General features: G+C 38.1%; 1 protein-coding gene and 1 long non-coding RNA gene across 2 annotated transcripts in view; one reads left to right on the forward strand and one right to left on the reverse strand.

The window, feature by feature from the left end:
• Positions 1–23,647, reverse strand: part of TIMP2 (TIMP metallopeptidase inhibitor 2) — a 321,405-nt gene that overhangs the window by 156,685 nt on the left and 141,073 nt on the right. The gene's annotated exons all lie outside the window — the stretch shown is intronic.
• LOC138152232 (uncharacterized) overlaps positions 2,040–23,647 on the forward strand; it is a 29,033-nt gene continuing 7,425 nt past the window's right edge. Inside the window, exon 1 of the long non-coding RNA XR_011166062.1 lies at positions 2,040–2,159. This is a non-coding gene — a long non-coding RNA (uncharacterized lncRNA). The remainder of the gene's footprint in view (positions 2,160–23,647) is intronic.

Here is a 23,647-nt window from a genome sequence, read left to right on the forward strand (position 1 = left end):
TTCTGATTACAAAAACTTATTAATACATGCAGAGGTAAGGCAGCTCTCAAGAGGGTAAAATTTAAACAGATTATTAAAATTGAAAGATGAAGTTATATTTTGACTGAGTAGAAATCTGATTTTGTTAATTTTTTTCATAATGACTTATGGCTTTCCAAACTGTGTTATTTGTCAGATTTAAAAAAAAATGTTTTAAATGATGTTGCTTCAAGGAAAAATTGTAATATATTTATATTAAAAGATAAATTGAGGGGGCAGCCAGGTGGCTCAGCGAGTAAGAACACTAGCTCCAGTGCTCAGGATGACCTGGGGATCGAATCCATGCTCAGATACTTAGCACCACACCCAGAAATAACTGGCTGTGTAACCTTGAGCAAGTTACTTAACCCTGATTGCTTAAAAAAAAAAAAGATAAAATTGAAAGTGTTACTAAAAAAGTTAACATATGGAAGAACAGGGGTGGAAAATGGTTCTTTAGAAATGTTTACAGCTACAGATGATTTTATAATTGAAAATAACCTTCCAAAGATTTAATTGTAAGAGTTATAATTGATCATCTGAAGTGCCTGGAGACACAGTTTCAAAAATACTTCTTTTCAAATTTTGATTCAAGAAAACTAAATTGGGTTTATAAACCATACTCAATTGAAATAAAAAATGTCACTCATCTGCCATTAAAAGTTCAAGAAGAGGGGGCGGCTAGGTGGCGCAGGGAATAAAGTGCCAGCCTCAGAGTCAGGAGGACCCGAGTTCGGTTCTGGCCTCAGACACTTAACACCCACACACACAAAAAAACTAGCCATGTTTTGGGCAAGTTACTTAACCCCAATTGCCCTCCAAAAGGCAAAAAAAAAAAGGTTTAAAAGTTGAGTTTCCCAGAAAGTCATTAAATAAATTTTGGCTTGAGATTAGACAGAATTTCCAACAAGTTCTGAAATGGCTCTAAACATGCTTCTGCCACTTTATACTATGTATTTATATGAAGCAGCATTCTCAGCATTGATGATTATGAAATAAAAAAATCGAATTCTGAAAACATTGAAGATGCTCTATGTCCTATACTATCGAATATTCTGCCAAGATCTAATTCTTTATGTAAAAATAAACAAGCACATCCATCTCATTAGTATGCAAATTTGCTTTTACCTTTAACAAATGATAAAGTTATACCAAATATACCAAATGATAAAGTATACCAAAGAATTGTTTTAAAATAAATTTCTTTATGATTTATTATTAGTAAACATTTTATTTGTATGCCAATTCATATACCTATATACCAGAAGTCATGTAAAAATTTCTTAGGAGAAAAGGGTTCAAAAGTGGGAAAAGTTTAAGAAGCCCTGGGCTAGATGACCACTTATGAGGAATCTTGCAAAGGAAAATTTCTGCTTAGGTCTTCTCTAAGATTCCTTCATCTCAATAGTTTTATGAGCTTGTGCATATTTACATGAAAAATAAAATAACAGGATAAAAATCAAATAATGATTCTGGGTCATAACACAAAAAATCATTCAAGACACAATGACAAAGTAAGTTTCTTATTTTATCTTGTTTTGTTCCTAAGTCTCTTATTTTACAGATGCAGAGACCGTGCCCAGAAAAGTTAAATGACTAATTGAGATCATATAGCTAGTAAGTGGCCAAGCTGGGCCTGGAACCCAATTGTTTTAGTTTAGTGTTTTCAGTGTCTTGAAGGAATAAGAATAAAGGCTATAAAGAATAGGACTTTACCCAGTCTCCTCTTCCTACTAGATTGAATTTATTTTTTTCAGGAGATTGGGGATAAGTTTTTACTGGCAGAAATAAAATTCCAGTGCCTGTTTGCACAAGCTTTTGGAAACAGCAATGCAGTCACTGACCTATGAGGGGACAGGCTACTCTTCCATCATACAAAAGGAGGGGAAGAGCAGAAATTGCTTGAGAAGTGAGCAGTGACTAAACTGTATTGATGCCACTCAAGGCTAAGAGAGACTGTATCTGATTGAGTTTGTCAAGAATGAGGATAGTGACTTTCTTCCCTTCTTGTTTACTTTTCCAGTGCGTCATGTCTGGTGGTAAGGGCAGAAGAATGTCTAGAGAAGACAGGTGATGTCTACATTCCAAGGGTTGGGGTCAGAGGAAAGGGAGTAAAATTCTTAACTCTTCATCTTCAACAGGTAAATTTTTCTCCCTTAATGCAAACAACCTTCATAGGCACACAGTTCTATATTAATGTAGTCAACAAATTTTCAAAATATGGCACTATGGGGATACAAAAATGACTAACACATGATTTTGTCCTGGAGGAGCTGATGCTCTAAGATCATATTTAAATATGTACATATATTAAATATATATATGCACTTACACTGTAAGATCATATTTAAAGATAGATAGGTAAGTAGATAGATAGACATAACTACAACATAAGGCAATGTAAATTTTACATAAACAGATTTAAAAGGTAAGAGAAGCCACTTTCTACTGGGGTGATCATGGTAGACTTGATGCAGGAATTGGAATTTAGTCTGGGCTTTGAAGAATATGGAGGGTAAGAATCTCAGAAAGAAGTAATGGCACATGAGAAGGAAATCACCTGGGAAGGTCTGTTTATGAAACAACTATTAGAACCATAGATTTAGAACTGTGAGGTACCTTGGATGTCATGTAGTCCAACCACCTCAGTTTATAGAGGGTCAGAGAAGGGAAGTGCTTTGCCCAAGATCACACAGCTAATAAGTGATAGAGACAGAATTTGAACCCACATCTCGTCCATCCAATTCTTATTTTCTTTCCACTGGACCATAGCTCAATTTGGTAAGAATTCAGGGTCAGGTCTGGGGAAGAAAGGAAGAAAAGGACTATGATATTACAATAAAACTGTATTAGGCTCCTACCATATACAAGACACTCCCTTAGGCCCTGAGGGAGTTTAGATGAAACTTGGTTTCTGCCATCCAGATCCTTATAATCTAATAGCACTGTAACTTGCTTACTGCTGTTGCTGGAATGTACAGCACTTGTGGAAGAGAGAATATGACTTAAGACTGGAAAGGCAGGGTTTACCAAATTGTGAAGGACCTTAAATGCCAGTTAGTCAAAGACATCCGAACTTGTGCAGAGGAATGGTACGAGCAGATCTTATGATAAAAAGGTTTATTCTTGGAGTGGGATGAAGGATGGATTAGAGGGTAGGGGCAGTATACATTGCAATAGTCCTGGCATAAGGTAATGAGGAACTATAGCAGATAAACATATGTTAGGGTAGCTAGGTGGTATTTGAAATCAGGAAATCTGGCTGCAGACACTTACTAGATGTGTGACCCTGGGCAAGTCACTTGACCCTATTTGCCTTAGTTTCCTCATCTGTAAAATGAAATAGCAAACTACTCCAGTACTTTTGCCAAGAAAACCCCAAAGGAACTCACAAAGAGTCAGACACAACTGAAATGACTTAATGACAACAACAAAAACACTTTATCATTTGGTTCTTACAACCAGCCAGGGAGGTAGGTAGTATCTTCAATCAGTTAACTAGTATTTATTGAGTGCCTATAATGTGCTAAAGTCTATGGTAAAGTGCAAACAAAAACAAAGTCAAAAGACAGGCCCTGCTCTTAAGAAGCTCACATATGAGGAAACTAAGAGGTGAAGACTTGCCCAGGGTCACACAGCTACAAAGTATGTGAGGTAGGATTAGAACTTAGATCTTCTTAATTCCAAGTCCAGCACTCTATGCACTGCACCACCTTGCCCCACACATACAAATTTATATGCACAAATACACACATTTATAAGTAATTATATTAATAATTGAGGCCCTTCATCCTTTGTTAGGATCTTTGTCTATTAGAAATATATTCCAGGGGGGTTGGAATCAAGTTGGTGGAGTAAAACCAGAGAAGCTGTTCTCTTCTAACAAATTTAGAAAATGTACCTGATGGGGAAATGTAACAGAGTCATAGGAAACTATTTTTCCAGCCCAGATCAGCAAAAAGACACAGACAAAGAGGTCTATGGATACTGGGGATAGGGTCTGCCCAGGAGTTTGGTAGCAAAATACTCTAATACCCAAGGAGAGGCTGTGCAGGACGAGGTCCCAGAACCATGTTAGGGCACTATGTTGGGAATGAGCATCAACTGGCAGTTTTGTTCTGGCTTACAGATCCAGGGCAGACTGAGAGTACCTACACTTAAGGGTTCCTGAGTAGGGAGTGGTAGAAGGAAGAACAAACTCAGAAGCAAGCAGTAGCAATGTAGCTCAGCTCTCAGGAGCACAGGAGGGATCTCAGTTCCAACTTCTAGTGTAATCTGAAGTTTGCAGAGGAATAATGAGGACAGGAATCCCAGATCAAAGGGGAACCTGTAGTTCTTTCTTCTTAAGTCAGTGGAACTTCACAGCTGACCAATAGTATCTGAATCCAGAAGCTGTGTACTGTTGTTCAGACCTTGGTCAGAAACTTGCAGAGCTCAGAACAGGGTAGGCAAGCAATCAGACTTTTTCCCCAGATCAGACCACTTAAACCTTGAGGGTCCCCAGCCTGTCACTGATATACTGGGGCACTTAATACTCCAAGAAAACAGCAAAAGGGCCAGCCCAGACCTTCCTTCTAGAAATGCCCAGAGTCTGTTCCTAATATCAAGCCCAAAGTCAGGATTTTGATTGGATGAATGAGAAAACAAAAGAAAAAACAGTCCCACCATAAAAAGCTACTAAGATGACATAGATGCTAAAGACACAAACCCAGAAGATGTGAATGACTCTAAAATATCTACAAAGTCTCAAAGAAAAACCCATTTGGGGCATAGATTCAACTAGAATTCCTGGAAGAGATAAAGTAAGAATTTTCAAAAGTTTAAAAATATTTTTTAAAATTAAATAAAAGTGCTAGAGGGAAAAATAAGAAAAGAAATAAGAGCCGTGGAAGAAATAATTGGAAAGAGAATTAAAAGTTTGGCAGAAGAGATACAAAACCTTGACCAAACAATAAATGCCTTGAAAACTAGAATGGATCAAATAGAAGCCAATGACTCCATGAGACAACAAGAAGTGCGCATGCGGGTGTGTGTGTGTGTGTGTGTGTGTAAAAGACAGAGAGAGAGAAAGAGAGAGGGGGGAGAGATCAGAAATACAAGAGAGAGAGAGAGAGAGGAGAAAAAGGAGAAGAGAGAGAAAGAGGACTTCTAAGCACTCTTGACGAAAAGACCAGAGATACATAGAAGTTTTGGGTTGCAAACACAGGAGGCAAACTCAAACAGTCATGAGGGACTAAACAGGGTAAACTGTTTACATTCTAATATGAAAGATGATACATGTCTCCCCTCTGGGCTGTGGCAGATGTCATAGAATGCAATTAGATAAGTCCTGGGAGTGGTTTTGAAAAGAAAGGGGAAGATTTGTGGGAGGTAGAAAGGTAAAGGAAAGTTAGGAAAAATTATCTCATGTAATCAGGAAATACAAGTAGACATCTATGCAGATGAAGAGGAGTGGGGGTGAGTGATAGAAACTTGAATCCCACTCTCTTCTTAACTGGTCAAAGGGGTGAAGAATACACACACACACACACACACACACAGAGTTTGGTACAGAAATACATTTCACTCAGGAAATATAAGGGAAAGAGAATGGGGACTCGGAGGGAAGATAGACTATGGGAGGGATTGGTCAAACAAAACAAACTAAGGATGTACAAAAATATTTATAGTTCTTCTTTATGTGGGAAAAATGGGAATCTGAGTGGGTGCTCATCAATTGGGGAATGGCTGAATAATTATGACATGTAAATGTGATGGAATGTTATTGTACTAAAAGAAATGATGAAGAGGATGTTTTCAGAAAAAATCTAGAAAGACTAATATAAACTTATGTCAAGTGAAGTGAACAAAACCAAGAGAACAATTTATACAACGAAAACAATATGGCAAAGACAAACAACTTTGAAAGAACTAGAGACTCTGATCGACGTAATGACCATCCACAATTCCAGAGGAATAATGATGAGACATACTACATACCTTCTGATAGAGAGATGAAGGTGTCAGAGTGCAGAATGAGACATCTTTTTTTGTATATTGTCAATGCAGAAATTTGCTTTGCTTGACTATGTTTTTAATATGTTTTGTTCTTAGTGGATGAAAAGGAGGATTTTTGCAATTTGAAAAACTAGAGTTAAAATTTAAAAAAAGTTTATTCCTTCTTCACTAGTGAGATCTAAGTTAGCATTTTATATGTAGAATTCTAAGGGGGAAAGCCAATAAGCATCTCCAAAGGGCCTTGGATTTTTCACTTGAAAGAGCAACCCAAAACCATCCTCCTGATCCAGGTTAAGCAATCCACTATCCTGTACACTCATATAATTTTAATTGCTTTTTTGCTTTTATCTCTGAAACCAGCTGACAGTGGATTTCCCCGATTTCTGCATTCCTCCAATTATAACTTCATAGATAAGCATCCACCTGGGCCCAAATATTCTCATAGCACCTGGGATCTTAGATAAGACGTTCCATATTGTGCCTATTAGCTTACCCTGAGTAAATTGGGAAACATTACAATCTTCTATTCTCCCCTCTTCCCCCCAGTCAATCACTGCAAAGAGCCTTAATCACAGATCTGGAAGTAATACCTTTCTTTCTTCTAGAATCTCCACCCTGACTCCCTCCCCTTCTCTCCCTTCCCCATGCCAAATGAGAAAGCATCTTTAATACATGTCAGAGATGGAACTTTTCCTGTACAAATAATGGAAAACTGGGAAATCATCTTTGAAGCTGCCATACCATCAACCCAATCTGCATGTAGATTTGGAGGACCAAAGTATTTCACTCCCTTCTTCAGTTATCTTAATAAATCTCTTTTGAACACATAGTTTTACACACAGGCTTCCTCCTTTTCCCCTTTCCTCGGGTGGATGCTGAGTCGCCAATATAATTGCTCTTTTGGAGAAGCTTTTTTTTTTCAAATGCTTTATTAACTTCTAATTTAGATCATTCATTTCCACCAGATTTTGAGTTACAAATTTTCTCCCCGTTTTTCCCCTACCCACCTCCCCCAAAATAGCAGTCCCACAGGATATCCCTTCCTCCAATCTGCTCTCTCCCATATTTTCTCCCATACCCCTTTCTACTTTTCCAGTGGATCTCTACGCCCCAGTGCCTGTATATCTTATTTCCCAATTACATGTAAAATAGTATTGATAATAGTATACACACACACACACACATACATACACATTGGAGAAGCTTTTACTGCCAAATGAAGAAACTCACACAGAGACCACTCAGTTCTAGCTGATGGCCCTAATTTACTGCCTCACTCCCTAACCCGCTCCTACTCACAGGCCTGCAGCAGATATTGTTTTGTTGTTGTTGATACTGATAGAAGAATTTTTTTCTTCTACGATTTAAACTTATTTCTGAAGTTTAGCACCATCCTCATATCTCTTTATGAGTCTGCCTCCTTTCTCATTTTCAAGAGGAGGAAACCAGTAGATATCTAAGAAAGGAGTCTCATAACCTAAGCTACACAGTATAGAGCCAGAATTAGAAACAAATTTTTAAACAGATTTGGAAAACTAGAGAAAAAATTTTTTAAAAGGAATTAAGGCTTTAATGTATTTTTATGAACATAACTGAGCTTCAATGATTCTAAATGCATAGGTTGGAGACATAAAACCTGATGAGCACAGGCTTTTTAATTTCTAACAATCCTCTAGCTTCCAATCAACCTCTCAGTTTTCTGGAGGAGCAGAGGACTTGGTGACCATGGAGGCAGAGTTTAAGAGTCTAAAGCCAGAGAGTTTGAGGATGTATAGGTTCACCACAATCTTTTCCCCTCATTTCACCCAGGAAAAGATACCAGCCCCATTCTGGAGCATGGTCTCTGGTCCTCATTCCCTTTCCCTGCCACCACACATCTGGTAGTTATTATTTCAAATGCTCAGATGTTTACTAAAATTCTCCTCCTTGCATTTTCTGTGTTGGCAAAGTGGGTTTTTAAAGGGACAGGGTTTGTTTTCCTTCGTTGGTTGCAAGAGAACCCATCTGTGTGCCAAACTCTTCCTCCAGAGTCTCCTATAGCATTTATTCTGCTTCTTGTCCTCCCTTGGGAACCAATCACTTCTGCTAGGGGTTTTGCTGCTCTGGGGCAAGGTGCAGGTAGATCCAAACTGAAGTGAAGGTTGGCTATCTGCCACAAAACAGACTGGGTAAATCCCCAAGATGCCAGGTTATAATGCAGTTTCTTTATATAATGTTTATATAAAGTTTCTTTATATAATGCAGCGACTTTGGTCGCTGATGCTTCTTCCCCATTCTCCAAAGAAACATGCAAATAATGCTAGTTACCCATTAGGATCCCCCATATTCCCCTTTAATCTCTGAGGGAGTCCTATCCATCCATCCATCAATCAATCAACAAATATTAATCAATGGCCTGCTATGTGCCAGGCACTGTGCTAAGAGCTGAGGATACAAAAACAGGCAAAAGACCATTCCTGCTCCTGAGAAGCTTATAATCTAATGACTACCTATCCAATTCCTCTTGTTCCCTACTTTATGAGGCATTTGCATGAATGAGATAGGGGCATATCCTCTATGACATTTCATGATTCCCGCTTCTCCTCCAATCCTGAATTATGCCAATGCAAACATTCTTGATGTAGGATGAGGATGTTGGTAATGATATGTTATAGGAGAGAAAGATTTGGGTCCAGGAGATCTAAGTGAAGATCCTAACTTCAGCATTAATTAGTTGTGTGACCAAGGGCAAATCACCTCACCTTTCTGAGCATTTGTTTTTTCATCTATAGAATGGTGATTTAATTTGACAGGTTTATAAAATTCCTACAATGAGAGACCCTGGGGATACAGAAAGAAAAAAGTATTCTTTGTCATCACAGAGCCTACTTCATGAAGTCATTGTAAAGAAAGCATGTTATAAACCACAGAGTGTTATATCAATGCTATCGATTGTTGTTAATAATAATATAATTTTAGGGATGTTGGACTATGTGCTTGTGGCGTGTCACAAGTGAGTATGTGGTCCCCACGCGGAGTAAGTTGGTTTAAAGTAAATATTTATGAGTAAAGCTTATATAAAGAAGGTATAAAGTAGAGCTATGTAGGTGCTAGAAGAACCCTTGGTTAGTTGAAGAAAAAGGCAGCTAGGCAGTACAGTAGATAGAGGGCTAGGTTTGAGCATTAGTCTCCTCATTAATAAAATGAAGCATTTGGGGTAAATTATCTCTAAGGTCCTCACCAGCAATAATGGTGACAATGAACATTCTTGCTTTGCCCTTGATCTTAATGGAAATGCTTTTAGGGGCTGCTACATGGCACAGTGAATAGAACACAGGCCCTGGAGTCAGGAAGACCTGGGTTCAAATCTGGACTCAGACACTTAACACAAAAAAAATAGCCATGTGACCTTGGGAAAGTTGCTTAACCCCAATTGCCCTCAAAAAAAAAAATGCTTTTAGCATTTTTTTTCACTACAGGAAAACCTTAGACAGATACTACTCATATTAAGGAATAGTTCACTTATTCCTATGTTCTTTTAAAATGCCTTAAACATCAAGGGCTGTTGTATTTTGTTAAATTATTTCTCTGCAATTATTAACATAATCATTTTATTATGTTTATAGTTAATAAATTGTGTTTATTGTTTATAATTTTATCAATATTGAACCATCACTATATTCCTGATATAAATCTAACATGGTTATAGTGTGTACTGTATTCTTTTTTTGATATGTGTTATAACCTCTTCACTGATAATTTATTACATTTTTTACATTGAGACTTGTTAGGAATATTGGCTTATAATTTTCTTTCTCTGCTTTATCTCTATTTGATTGAGGAAGTATAATCTTATTTTTCTCATCAAAGGAGTTTGAGAGGATCTCTTCTTTCCTTATTTTAGCAAACAATTTATTCAATATTGAAATTAATTTTTCTTTAAAATTTTGATAAGATTAACTTGTAAATCTATCTGGTCCAGTTTTTTTTCCCCTTTGGGAGTTTCATAATAGCTTGTTCAAATTCTTATTCTGAGAGTGGGCTTTTTAAATTCCCTCTTTTTTGGCTAGTCTGGATATTTTCTATTTTTTGTAAGTATTCATGCATTTCATTGACAGAATTGTGTGTATAATTACTAATAGTTTCCTTTATTTTCTCTTCATTTGTTGTGAATTCTTTTTGAAATTTTTTTGATATTGACAATTTTATTTTTATCTTTTATCAGATTTTAGTGATTTATCTATTTTAATGATTTTTTCAAATTTTATTTTTCAATGTGGTTTTTTTGTTTTCAATTTTGTTTCTCTCTCCTTTGATTTTCAGAATTTTTATTTTTGAATTTAGTTGGGGATTTTTGATTTGTTGCTTTTCTAATTTTTTTTAGTTGCATGTCAAATCCATTTATCTTGTCTGTCTCTTTTTTAAATTGAGAGTGTTTAAAGACACTGATGTTTTTCTTCTAAAAACTGTTTTGATTGTATCCTAGAAGTTTTTATGTGCTATTTCATTTTCATCTTTTAAACAAATGGAATGGTTTATTGTTTTTATAATTTGTTCTTTGGCCCACTAGTTCTTGGGGATTTATTTAGTTAGTTCTCCTGGTAATTATATTAATTTTTCCTTTAAGTATTTAGATGCTTCTGCCATTCAGTGCATAATAATTAGATATTGAAATTGTCATTATCAGTGGAGTCTTAAAACATAACATATTTTTCTTAATTATTTTTTTAATCATAGCTATTTTTCCATCTAATTAGACTCCCTCTCTGAGCCTCAATAGGCTTCTAAGGGGGGAGACATGCCATCTTCTATATTACATTGTAAACAGTTTGTCATTGTTTTGTCCCTTTAGGCTCTTGTTTATTTTTTATGTTTCTTTTGTTTGTACCCGCAAATTTCCAGGCAGCTCTGGTCTTTTCATCCGTAATGATTACGAGTCCTCTTTTTCATTAAAAAATCCACTTTCCCCCTTTAAGATTATATTAAATTTTTCTGATTCTAACCAAGTTAGTCTTGGTTGTAAGTCTATTAGAAAACTCTATTTCCAGATTTCCTCTTTTTTATTTTTATAGGTTTCTTTTTGTAGTTATTGTTAAGTCTTATCTTGAATGTGGTTCCTTGTATTTGTATTCTTTTGGTTGCTTGAAGCATTTTTTTATTTGAAAGTTATGGATTTTGGCTATATCATGGGTATGTTTATTTTGGGGTTTCTTTTGTGAGGTGTTCAATAGATATCTACTTAATTCTAATAGTTTTTTCTTTTGTTTTGTTTTTTTTTTTTAATATGGTTTCTAGGATTTTATTTGAACAGGGTATTCAGGGAATATAATTAAGTTACCTTTAATTTTTTTTTCTGGATAAGTAGTTCTTGATATTAGCTACTTTATGTTTTCTTCGATTTCTTCTATTTTTAAATTTCTTCTTCTAGTGTTTCTCATTGTGTCAGAATCATTTAATTTCCCATCTATTTACTCCATAGTAATTTTTAGGCATCTACAAGTTAGGTATGTTTTTCTGCCTTCTGTTCTAATCTATTCACTCTCCTTCCAACTTTTTCTCCCAGGATTATTTCACTTATAATTTATCTTTTAACTTAATTACTTTCTTAGAGTCCTTGTTATTATGCCACTTTATTCTGAAAATGTTTTGTAGTTGTGGAGTTATTCTCTTCATTTGTGTTGAACTCTTCAGCTTCTCTTGATCCAAATTATTTCTTTATTGTGTTTGTTATCTTCTTTATACTCATATATCCAGCTTCAGTTTCTGGGTTGGGATTTGGCACCAAGATCATGTTCTACCTTTTCTTATATTCTTGGGTGGTGATCAAGTCCTGCTTAGTCCTGTTTCTTGTTTTCTAGACTTCTTCTGGTAGCTTCAAACCCTGCCCTCCCCCACTTCTACACACGGTGTTGGTGCTCAAAGCACCAACAAGCTTCAGTTTCCCCAGACAGAGTTTCTGGGCTTTTGACCTCACTGGGGTGTCCCAGTTTAGGGTACCACAATCTTCCGGCTCTCCAAGAAGGTTGCCTGGTCAGAGTGATTTAGCATTTTGGCCCTCCTGAGTTGTCCCTGGTCAAAGAGCTGTGGTTTTCTTGCTCCCCTGAGGCATCCATGGCCAGAACATGTCTGTGGGCTTTGGGTCTATTTGTTTGAGCTGATTTAGCTTCCCTAATGCAACCTTTCTTCCAGTGCCATTGTTTCTTTTTGTATTTATTGATAACATTATTCAATCTTTTTAAAAAGATCTTTGCCAGAGTATATGTAGGGAAAATAGGGTTCTCTATAATTTTTTTGAACTGCCATCTTAACCAGAAGAAAGTAAATCCCAGTATTTTAAGAACTAGCCTACATTCAAATAGACAAGCTGGATTCATAACCTTTGATGGGTACAAGGGTTTGTTTTTGGTTTTGCTTTTTGCTTTCCAGTTCAGATGGAAGTGGTTGGCAGAGGTTCTCACTCATTCCCTGTGTAGCAGAAATCTGGCAAACATTCAATGTATCATCTTTGTGCTCTAAAATGTCACTCCCCACTGAATGCACAAAAACCCAGCCAGACTCTTGTGTTTTGCTGGAACTAGGGATTTCACTGAAGAGGTGAGATCTGGATTATCCTGGTACAGCCCAGGAATTGGGGCTGCTGAGGCATAAGGCTGAACTCTTCTTGGTTAGTTGTTAATTTCTACTTCTTTCTTTCTTCATTCCCCAGTAAAAGGGATTATCAGGTAGTAGCTTAGAGTCTAAATTCTAAATTCAGCCCCCAAAACATCATGACCATGATCTGAAGGGGAAGGATTCTCTATTCTCTAGGAATGGATAGTAGCACTGTTTTATATTAAATTTACTTTTTACAAACTGTAAGCTCTCCAAGGAAAAAGATCACATTTTATATTCTTTTTGTAGCCTTCTCCCCAATCTTCAGCCCTGGGCTATTGTATTTAATATGGTGCTTATGGACACTCAATAAATATTTGTTGCTTGGCTTCAATTTACTCCTCTGTAAAAAGATTGGAAAAAATTATCTCAAAGCCCTCTTCTGGCTCTCACATTCTATGATTTTCTATGGGGAAGTAATGAGCTTTGGCTTTTCGTTAATTTCTATAATATTTACCTTTGGAATATGGAATTTGACAGCTTGCTAGTCACATGAAAATTATGTTAGTTCTTCCAGATGCAGGAGGGTTGTTCAGAAGACATAGTCACCATGATTATAGACTAAGTACAGAGGGAACAGGCCATCGGCCTTGGGTATTGGGAGGCTTGAAAACACTTATAGATTTCTTCTGAACTCTCCATCTCTTATTGATTTTAAATATCACTCATCCACTGGAAATCTACTGGAGATGGGATTGGGAATTAATTCCTAAGTGGATATCTCAGGCCAGTAGTCCTGCCAGAGGCTAAGAAACGACTAGATACACCACTTTGTGGAAGAGCAAGTGGATGGGGGAGCTCATAGACCAATCAATATAAGGGTCCTGGGCAGACAGACACTGTTGCAATCAGTTCTGATTTGATTGCGTTGCCATGGCAACAGGCACTTCAGTGCTACCCATACCTGCATGAGGTCTGCTCTGACTAAAGCAAGGAGCTGATCACATGCCGCTCCTTAAAAAAAAGGTCTGAGGTGGAATAATGGGGAACAGCTGTCTGCAAATTACAAACATAAGGAAAAATGAGAACTCACTTCTCAGTTGTTATATTTCCTCTGGTTGTTTATTAGTAGGTTTTTGCTAGGTAGAAAAGACCAGATTCTTTCTAGGAAGGAGAAGCCATACCTTTAAGCCATCTTTAGTGCTTACAGAAGGCCTTAGGAGTGGGGTGGGATTGAGGGGGGAGGGAAGCAAAATAATTCAGACACTAACCTGTCCAGGGTTCCCCTGGGTGGGGCATAAACTACAGCTGTGTGTGTGTTTCCCCCAAAATTGTACCTGGGTCTGCCACATTAGAAGCCAGGGCCCAAATGACACAAAGTTAGTAGTAGATCTCGATTTCAATTTATAATTCCTAACTCCAACCTTTTTAAAAGGGCTAAAACACTGGCTCTCTAGAAGTAAACAAACAACACCCTGTAATGGGAATGTAAATTTAAAGATCTTCCCTGCTCCTAGGCTAAAGTGCACCTGGAGCCTGGGGTAGGAGGCTTGTTTTTCAGTAGATACTTTTTGATTGGCCAGTGGGTCCAAAAGGTTGTTACATTCTCTGAGCCAGGAGAAGGCTATATAAGCCTTGATGTGAGGCTTTGTTTGGGGGCTCACTTTGAGAAGTGTTCTGTGATTTGATATGGATTCTGGGAAGCCGTTGTCCATAGCCCCTGGCTTTGAAACCCAGATGTTGTTTGGTATGGATGTAATGGTTGCACAGTTTGGAAATCTGTCTACTTGATCTGTTTTTCTGTCTTGATAATTCTGTCTGTATATTCTGAAGTTCAGGGTGCTGACCTCTTTCCTCTGAACTAGGTAAAGGATACATGTTTGACTGATTAAAGTAAGCTTGTTAACCCATTTTGAGTTGCTTTCCTTTATCAAAGCAGATCCAAGAACCTGTGGTGGCAGCGACCCTGGGGTCGCTGGGGTGCTTGCTGCTACACACCCCCACCCCTGCATCACCAAATACCGAGGCTATCACTCTTAGCCTTTACTTTCTGTGCAAGGTATTAAAGTCACAAAGACAAACATTCAACAGTCCCCGCTCTTAAGAAGCTAACATTCTCTTAGAGAAGTAACATGTATGTTAACGAGATAGGGATAGGACCTGGGATTTCATTGGTAGAGAGAACTCTAGGATGAGGTGATTCTCTCTACCATGGTAGGTCAGCACCTTCTCTGTAATTGATATAATCTTAGAGAATTGCCTACCACCCTGGTTCATATAGTTAGCTTGTGTCAGAAGTAGGATTTGAATCCCAATCTCCCTAGCCTTAGGCCTAACTCTATCCTTGAACACCTATAAGTATATACACGGGGCAGGTAGTAAGTGAAGTGGATAGATTTCAGGGCCTGCAGTCAGGAAAACTCATCTTCCTGAGTTCAAATATGACCTAGGATAGGACTAGTTGTATGACCCTGGGCAAATCACACTGGGTCAGTTTTGCCTCAGTTTTCTCATCTGTAAAATGAGCTGGAAAAGGAAATGGCAAACCAGGCCAGTATCTTTGCCAAGCAAACCCCAGACAGGGTCATAAAGAGTTAGACACGATTGAAAAATGATTGAACGACAACAAAGTATATACAAAAATATATACAAAATCAATTAAAGGTAATTTGTAAGGAGAGGCATTAGCCCCAATCACATATTCAGACTTTATTGATGGGGGGTGGGGGTGGTTCTGATATGTAGTAGAACAGTGTATTGAGAAGCTAGGAGGCTTCAATTCTAAAATCAGAAATGTCACTAACTACTTGTGAATCACTTTCTCTCTCCAATCCCCCATAATTGCAAACACCCAGAGACTTATTTGTAAACAAAGGGGAAGTGGGGCTTTACTGGGTAGGGAAAGAGGAGAAAGAAAAAGAAATAAAATGGAGGCATTGGGGAAGAGGAATGAATTCAGAGCATGAGATATACTTAAGGTGTCACACCTGGATAGAGTTCTGGGGATTTCTCAAGGTAGCAAGGGGGTAGCATAGGTATGTGGGAGTGCCCCCAGAGGATCACTGAAAGGGAATAGAATGACACCAGATACAATTCATCTGTTTTACGATTTGGGGAGTAAATGATCTCTAAGATAGAGCCATAGTCATTCTGCCTTGCAGGGCAAAAGCACCATAGCATGTATTCTAGGGTTGAGGCGTAGGCAGAGAGACATGGAGAGAGAACTTAGGACACAAGGCCCTAAGTGTGAAGACCCACCCCTCCCTCCAGACACTCCCCCATGGGTGGATGAAGAAGGCAGGGATGCTGGACCAGGGAACTAATGGGTCCCCCTCACCACTAGAATGCTCTTGGGAAGACCATTCCCAGGGGAAGGAGCAGAGTTGGGCTGGGCTGGAGAAGACTCCAACCAGGCGTTAGACACTGAATATCTGATAGTTTCCTATTTTAATTAATTGTTTTTCTAGCTGGGAACTAAACTCAAATAATTTTTACCTGCTGGAGTGCAAGTATTGTCAGTACCCTCTTTCTTAAGTACAACATCTCAAGGCAAAGCCTGCCCTAGATAATTAGCTCTGCTCTAGGCCTTTTCCTATTCTAACTTTGTATGATTCTATGGTCCTGTCTTAGTCACTCTTTCTCAGGCTCATTCTCTGCCATCAACTAACTTAATCTGTTTCCTTAAAATGTTCCCTTCTCACTTCACTGCACATGACAACCATAATAATTTTAGAGGGAGTTGATTTAAAATCTCTTTCCAGGAATGCTTTTATGACCTCACACATCTGCTAAATTTGATCTCATTAAGCTGTACTGGTAAAAGTTTATTTTAAATCCTCTTTAAATTTTTTAAATCCTAACCCATAAAGGACTCTTCTCAGCTGCTAGGCAAGTCAACAAATATTTAATTAATCATGTACTATGTGCCAGGAACTGTGTTAAGCACCTGGGAGACAAAAAAAGGCAAAAAATAGTCCCTGCTCTCAAGGAACTCACAGTCCAATGGATAAGACAACTTGCAAAAACTCTGTACAAACAAGATAAAGGCAAGATAACTTGGAAATAGGCTAAGATGGAAGGTACTAGCATTAAGGAGGATCAGAAAAAGCTCCTTATAGAGCCTTAGGAGTGCTTCCTTTGTGCTAGGTACTGTGTCTCAAAATCTATAATTCATGCCTATCCTAAGCAAACTTATAAACTTAGCTACTTCCTTTGCAAACAAGCAATGAAATTTGTAGGTTGCATATTGATTCCACAGCCAGGCAGGACAGAGGTTACTGATATACTATCAGAAGAGAAAATTGCCAGGGCTCACAGTTGTAGCTAAGGACATCCATGCATAGCCCAAGTAGCAGTGCTGTTTTCTTCTCTATGGGGTTCACTGCCTTGTCAACCTCAGCCTCAAGTTCATTTCCTCTTCTGGCAGAGCCTTAATTAATGTATTTCTACCAGGTTTTGGAGCCCAGAGAACACTTACACTGCTCATGAATCCTTAAAAACCTGAGGAGTCCTCTGTCTACCCAGAAGTCAGCCCTAGAGGATGGCAATGTTACTCCCATTACCTGGGGCAGGGGAAACCGTTGAAGGATCTGAAAGAGGTCCTTTTATCTTAGTTTTTGAAGGGCAAGGAGAAGGGGTGAAGGAAGCAGTGGCACTGGAATGGAAGTTGTTGGCAGTGCTTTCAAACCTCACACCAGGCACTAGGTTCTCTAGGTCTGCTATACTGGCTGCTGTATCTGAGTTATTGACTAGAGGTCCTTTGACTTCATTGTAGGAATACCAAACCATTTTAATCAGAGGAGGGTGGCCACTGCTGATGGGAAACAAAACAGTAGGGCCACAGTAGGTAGAATGAACTGCTTGTGCGTGGGCTGATGTTTTGGGCTCCCTTTGTCCTTCCCTCCTTAGCTGAACTAGAGATTGTATGGCCCTAAAAATGGAGGTGATAGTTTAGCTATATTCTGTCCTAACCCCGATTAATTATAGTGCTTTCCCTCTTTAATTATTTCCTATTTATCCTATCTATAGCTTGCTTTATACATATTTGTTTGCATGTTATCCCCCCATTAGATTGTAAGCCCCCTGAGGGTAGAGACTTATCTTTTGCTTCTTTTTGTATCCCCAGTGCTTAACACAGGTATGCTGAGTACATGGTACATGGTAGGTGCTATGTTGGCAAAGGGCTTTGAAAAACATACAGTAGGAGAATTTTTTGAAGGAATTGGGATAGTCTATAGAGGACTCATATAGGTAGAGTTAACTTTCCTTCAAGTATATAAAGAGCTATCTAGTGGAAAAAGGATTTGATTTGTTTTGCTCAGCATCAGAGGGTAGACATAGGAGCAATGGATAGATTTCATCTTGAAAATGTTCATAAAAATTAAAGTGGTTGGGGCGGCCAGGTGGCTCAGCGAGTAAGAGCACCGGCTCCAGTGTCAGGATGACCTGGGGATCGAATCCAGGCTCAGACACTTAGCACCACACCCAGAAATAACTGTCCATGTAACCTTGAGCAAATTACTTAACTCCAATTGCTTTAAAAAAAAATTTAAAGTGGTGCAAAAATAGAATGAATTGCTTTGGGAAATGTTGGGTTATTCTTCAGTGGAGGCTTTTGAAGACTGGATAACTACTTATCAGATACATTGTAGAGAGGATTCTTGTTTAGACATGGGTTAGACCATAAAGTCTTCCAAATCTTTGGTTCTATGATCACATATTCACACACACACACACACACACACACACACACACACATCCAATACACATAGAAAATGGATAGATAGGGGCAGCTAGGTGGCACAGTGAATAGAGCACTGGCCCTGGAGTCAGGAGGACCTGGGTTTGGATCCGGCCTCAGACACTTAACACAAAAACTAGCCATGGGCAAGTCACTTAACCCCAATTGCCCTCCAAAAAAGCAAAAAAAGAAAGAAAAGAAAATGGATAGATAGCTCATGGATGAACACAAGTAAATAAGTAAAGGTAACCTTACCCCTGTGTTGCCATTACTATAACACCCTGCCATGAGCCTGGGCTAGTTTCCTGAAGGAAGATGTATTTGGTGCCTATATTGAGAAAATACTTCATGAGATTTTTCTGCTGGGGGAAGCAAAGAGGGAGTTTGAGAGAAAAAGTAAACTTCTGACTGGCAGGTGGGAGATCTACAAAGACCTATGAAGAAGCCAACTCCCAATATGTGCCCTTACTTCCAGTACCTGTAACTTAGAGACTATAAAAACAGTCTGTACTTCATTGAGCTTAGTTTCTATCTCACTTCTGGAGAGCTCATGTATTCTTTTGTATTCATTTATCTAGTCTTCTTTTTAAAAATTTTTTAATTTTATTCTGAACTTAAGATATAAAATAACAATTTCCATAACATGGCCTATTCATCTACTCTTAATCTGTATAGCTTCTCTGAATTCTATTTAGTCCTTACAGAGATTTACTAGCTATTCCCAGTTGTCTTTTGTATAAGCAGCCTTTCCGGGGAAAAAGATCTAAGCTTAGTGTTACTCTCTCCTTTAGAGCAACCAGGAAAAGTGCCCTTTATTCAAAACTCCTGAAAGAGAGTTTTTTTTACCTGAGTGTGTTGAAGCATCAGGGTTCATTAATGTAAGCATTTATGCCATGGAAATCACAAATGAGGGTTTGATTTATTGTTTTGTTGCTTGTATAGGTTTAAGAGATTGATGGAGAAAATGCAGATTAAATTTAAAAGCGCACCTTGTATTTTGGTGAGTTTGTTGTTAAACATTACCAACACACCCCTGGTTTTACCCCTAGATTATAAATATCTGTGGTGTGGTTCATATAACTTGAGCTTAGTAACCCTTTTGAAGATAGGGGAATGGAGTAGCTGGGATGGACCCTACCTACCCCTCCTCTACTAGACTATTGGCAGTGCAGCCTTGGGGGATTGGATGTTCTCCACAAAGAGGGGCTTCTATTCTTTAAAAAGGTAGAAAAAAAACTTTCCCTCTGGAGATGTAGAATCTGTCCATGCCACATAGAAGCCATTCCTTTTATGTCAAACACAACCTCACTTATATTACCTGTGAGTTGGGACAGCATGTCCAGAATCTACATATGTATACATACGCATCCACCAACATGTGGTTGTCACTTGCCCAGCACCACAGAGGCAGTATGTGTCAGAGGTGGAATGTCAGCCCGCACTGCCTTTCAAATTCAAACATGTAAATGATTTTTATATATGATTTACACACAAGCAGGCATGCATACCAATACACATGTATATATATGTATATGTGTAAAACATTTTGAAAAATAATGCAAGAAATAGAGAACTATGAAAAAATGCAATAAGCTTGTTCCAAGCAGTTTTGCAACAACTCTCACTCCCTTGGCTCTGTGCTATTGGCCTTACCCCCAAAGACATTCCTTGGAAGGAAAAACTACAGCCACATACAACTCTCTCTTTCCAGCTCTCACTGAGGTGCAACAGCTGGGTCCTTCTTCTTATAGTACACATCCATCTGGTGATTCATAAGAAAGTTTCTGATACATTCTCTGCTTCCTTTACCCCATGTGCAACCATGATCAATAGGATCATAGGGTTTGGAGATGGAAGAGATTATCTAAATCAAATGAGGAAACAGAGGCTTAGACAGGTGAATCAACTTCCCTGAGGTCACCAAGTTAGGTGAGATTTTTCAGTCAGTCAGTCGGAACTAGAACCCAGGTCTTTTCTCTCTAAATCCAACATGTAAGTTGTCCACTTGAAGGTAACAGTGTAATGAGGAACAAGAGGAAATGAGCTTGAATTTAACTCAAATTGACAAGTATTTATTAAGCACCTACTATGTATACTATTGTGATAAAGACAAACAAAAATAGTTCCCTCTAGGAGCTTCCATTCTGCTGAGAGAAATGATTATTAAATAACCAATTGTTAATACTGGGGAGGTCTGGGGTCTTTTCCCTATTTCTTCATTCTCTACTAGTTCAAAACAGCCTTAGAAGAATAGGGCTGGCAATAAGATTGTATTTTAACATTCTCCTCAGTCTTGTTCAGACTCTACCCAACTAGGGAAATTTAGTTCTGATTAAAGAGTAAAAAGAATTTAATCTAGGTGAATTCTCATGCATTGTGTTCTACTTAGGCTTGGGGGGTGGGGAGTGGGGTAAGATGCTTGGTCTAGATTGCCAAGGTTGGGGGTAGTCTGGGAGTAAGAGTGACATAATCAAAGTCACTGCTCCCAGCCCCTTATTAGAATAGGTCTACCTCTCATTATAATATTCATTTTCTCATTAATTGTTAACCAATCAGAGTTGATTGTGGCCTGTCAGGAATACTCAGTCCAGGGATATGTGTCAAGAGGCCACAATGATCCTTCTTTTGGTTTGAGAGATAGCTACATGACTATCCCTTTATTAATTATTTACTAGCTATAATTAATAAAATTATTGTTTACCCAGAAACTAAGTTTCTTGAACTTTTCCTTCATCATTCTACTTGAGGAGAACCACATATACACAAAAAAGTAAACACAAAACTGTATTCTGTATTTAACTGTAGAATCAGGGATTTATGAACAATGGCTTTTACAGTTAGGAAGGTGTGTGTTTGTTGTTTCTCTGATACATAGTGGTTGTGGGATCCAAGGTTAGACCTGACTTTTCACTGCACCAGGAAATTCTCTAAGACTATCTATTGCAGAAGTGTTGTAATCTGCATGAATAGAAGGATTTTCCTCCCTGGGAATTCTGTATACCAATGAAATCACAGATCTGGAAAGAGAGAGAGAGAGATTGATTTAGATTAGAGGAATTTATAGAGGCAGTGTGTATGGTATTACTTCTGGGGTTCATATCAAGATCTGGGTTCAAATCCTCTAATGCTTACTGGCTGCGTGATCCTGGTCAAATCACTTTACTTCTCAGTTTCTTCATCTGTAAAATGAGGGCGTTGGAAATGATAACCTTTAAAATTCCTTCCAGTCCTAAATTTCTTATCCTATGAATTTCCCTTAGAGTTAAGACTTTTAGACATTGAACCAAGAGAATTAGACTCATCTTCTTTGGAGGCATTTGAAAGGAGGAAAAATTATCTCCTGGTTGGGATAATTTAGGCATGGAAGCATAGCAAAATCCTATTCAGCCCTAGAAGCAGAATTATGTAATGGAAAGATCATTGGACTTGGAATCAGAGAATTTGGGCTTAAAGTCTGGTTTTATCACTGCCTTGTTGTGTGACCTTTTCTATTTCCTAATCCACAAAATGAAGATTTTGTTTGTACTAAATGATCCTTAAGGTCCATTCTAGCTTTAATTCTTATTTATCCCTATGGTTTTAGGGTACAAATTACATCACTGTAATGGCTTGTATCCCCATTCTGACCAATTAGCCTCCCACAAAGGAAAAATTCAGTTCCATTGTTACAGACTGAAACTCTAACATTAGCTAGCCATCTCCTCAATGTGCAAAAACAACCACAAGGGGATCCAGGTGATGAAGCATGGGTAGTTTCATGTAAGTCTGTGGCCAATAGCGATGAAAGTAATCCAGAACAGGGCCTGCTGACTGTAGAGCAGTCTAATAGACTCTTTTGAAGAGTAGAAAGAGCACTTGGCTTTAACATAGAAGACCTGGTTTTGCGTCCCAGCTTGATATTCACTTGAGCAAGTCAATTCTCGTCTTCTCAGCTTCCACCTCTGTAAAATGGAGAAAATAACTATCTTGTGAGGAAAGTGTTTTGTAATAAGGGGTGTGCAAGTTCCAAATCAGTACTTGATTTATTGTTTTGTTGATTACTAGAATCTACACAATCTTGACTCTAAACTTAAGAAAGTGATGGAGAAAATATTAATAATGCAAATTAAACTTAAAAGTGTGTCCTATGTAAATTATTTTTGTAGTACCAGTTGTTGAATTATTGTTGTTGTGAACTGGCACACCCATTTGTAAACCTCAATTCCAGTGGTCTCATTTATGAACTATATGAACATGTACAAATAACATCTCTGAGCTTGTCTTCTCATTGATGAAATGAAAGGGTAGAACTAGATGACCTTTGAGGTCCCTTCTGGCTCTAAGCCTATGATCCTATGACTCAACAGTAATGAGTTATTTGATTCCAAAAAGCTGTACTATGCAAAGCAGCCATAGTCCTGTAAAACTGTCTGGGAAGACAGCAAAACCAGGCCTCAAACCCATTGATGAATTACAAATGAAGATATCCCCCAGCAAAATGGGCAGATGTTCCAATGGCCATCAAGATGACTGAAGCAGGCCTTGTGGACCACTTAGAGCTTGGCCAGGCACTGAAAACAATAGGGCCATCCCAGGTCATCACCCAGGACTTTTTAAAAAAAAAATATTTATTTTTAGTTTTCAACATTCACTTCCATAAGATTTTGAATTTCAAATTTTCTTCCCCTCCCTCTCTTCTCCCCCTCCACAAAACAGCATGCATTCTAATATAAGCCCTACTTATACATTCATATTAAACATATTTTCACATTAGTCATGATGTAAAGAAAAATTAAAACTAATGGGAGGAACCTCAAGAAAGAAGAAGCAAAACAGCAAAAGAATAGGAGAGAAAGTAGTATGCTTCCATCTGCATTCAGACTCCAAAGTTCTTTCTCTGGATGTGGATAGCATTTTCCATCATGAATCTTCTGGAATTGTCTTAGATCCTTGCACTGCTGAGAAGAGCTAAGTCTATCAAAGTCAGTCATAGCACAATGTGGTTGTAATTGTGTACAATGTTCTCCTGGTTCTACTCATTTTGCTCAGCATCAGTTCAACTAAGTCTTTCCAGGTTTTTTTTCAAGTCCACCTGCTTATCATTTCTTATAGCACAATAGTATTCCATTACATTCATATAGCACAATTTGTTCAGCCATTCCCAAATTGATGGACATTCCCTCAGTTTCCAATTTTTTGCCACCACAAAAAAAGAGCTGCTATAAATATTTTTGTACATGTAGGTCCTTTTCCTGTTTTTATGATCTCTTTGGTATGTAGACCTAGAAGTAGTATTGCTGGGTCAAAGGGTATGGATGGTTTTTATAGCCCTTGGGGCATAAT

The sequence above is a fragment of the Petaurus breviceps genome, unplaced genomic scaffold (genome assembly GCF_028583685.1).
Source record: "Petaurus breviceps papuanus isolate PSGF00001 unplaced genomic scaffold, PetGlider_PUasm1.0 90925, whole genome shotgun sequence".
NCBI classification, from domain to species: domain Eukaryota; kingdom Metazoa; phylum Chordata; class Mammalia; order Diprotodontia; family Petauridae; genus Petaurus; species Petaurus breviceps.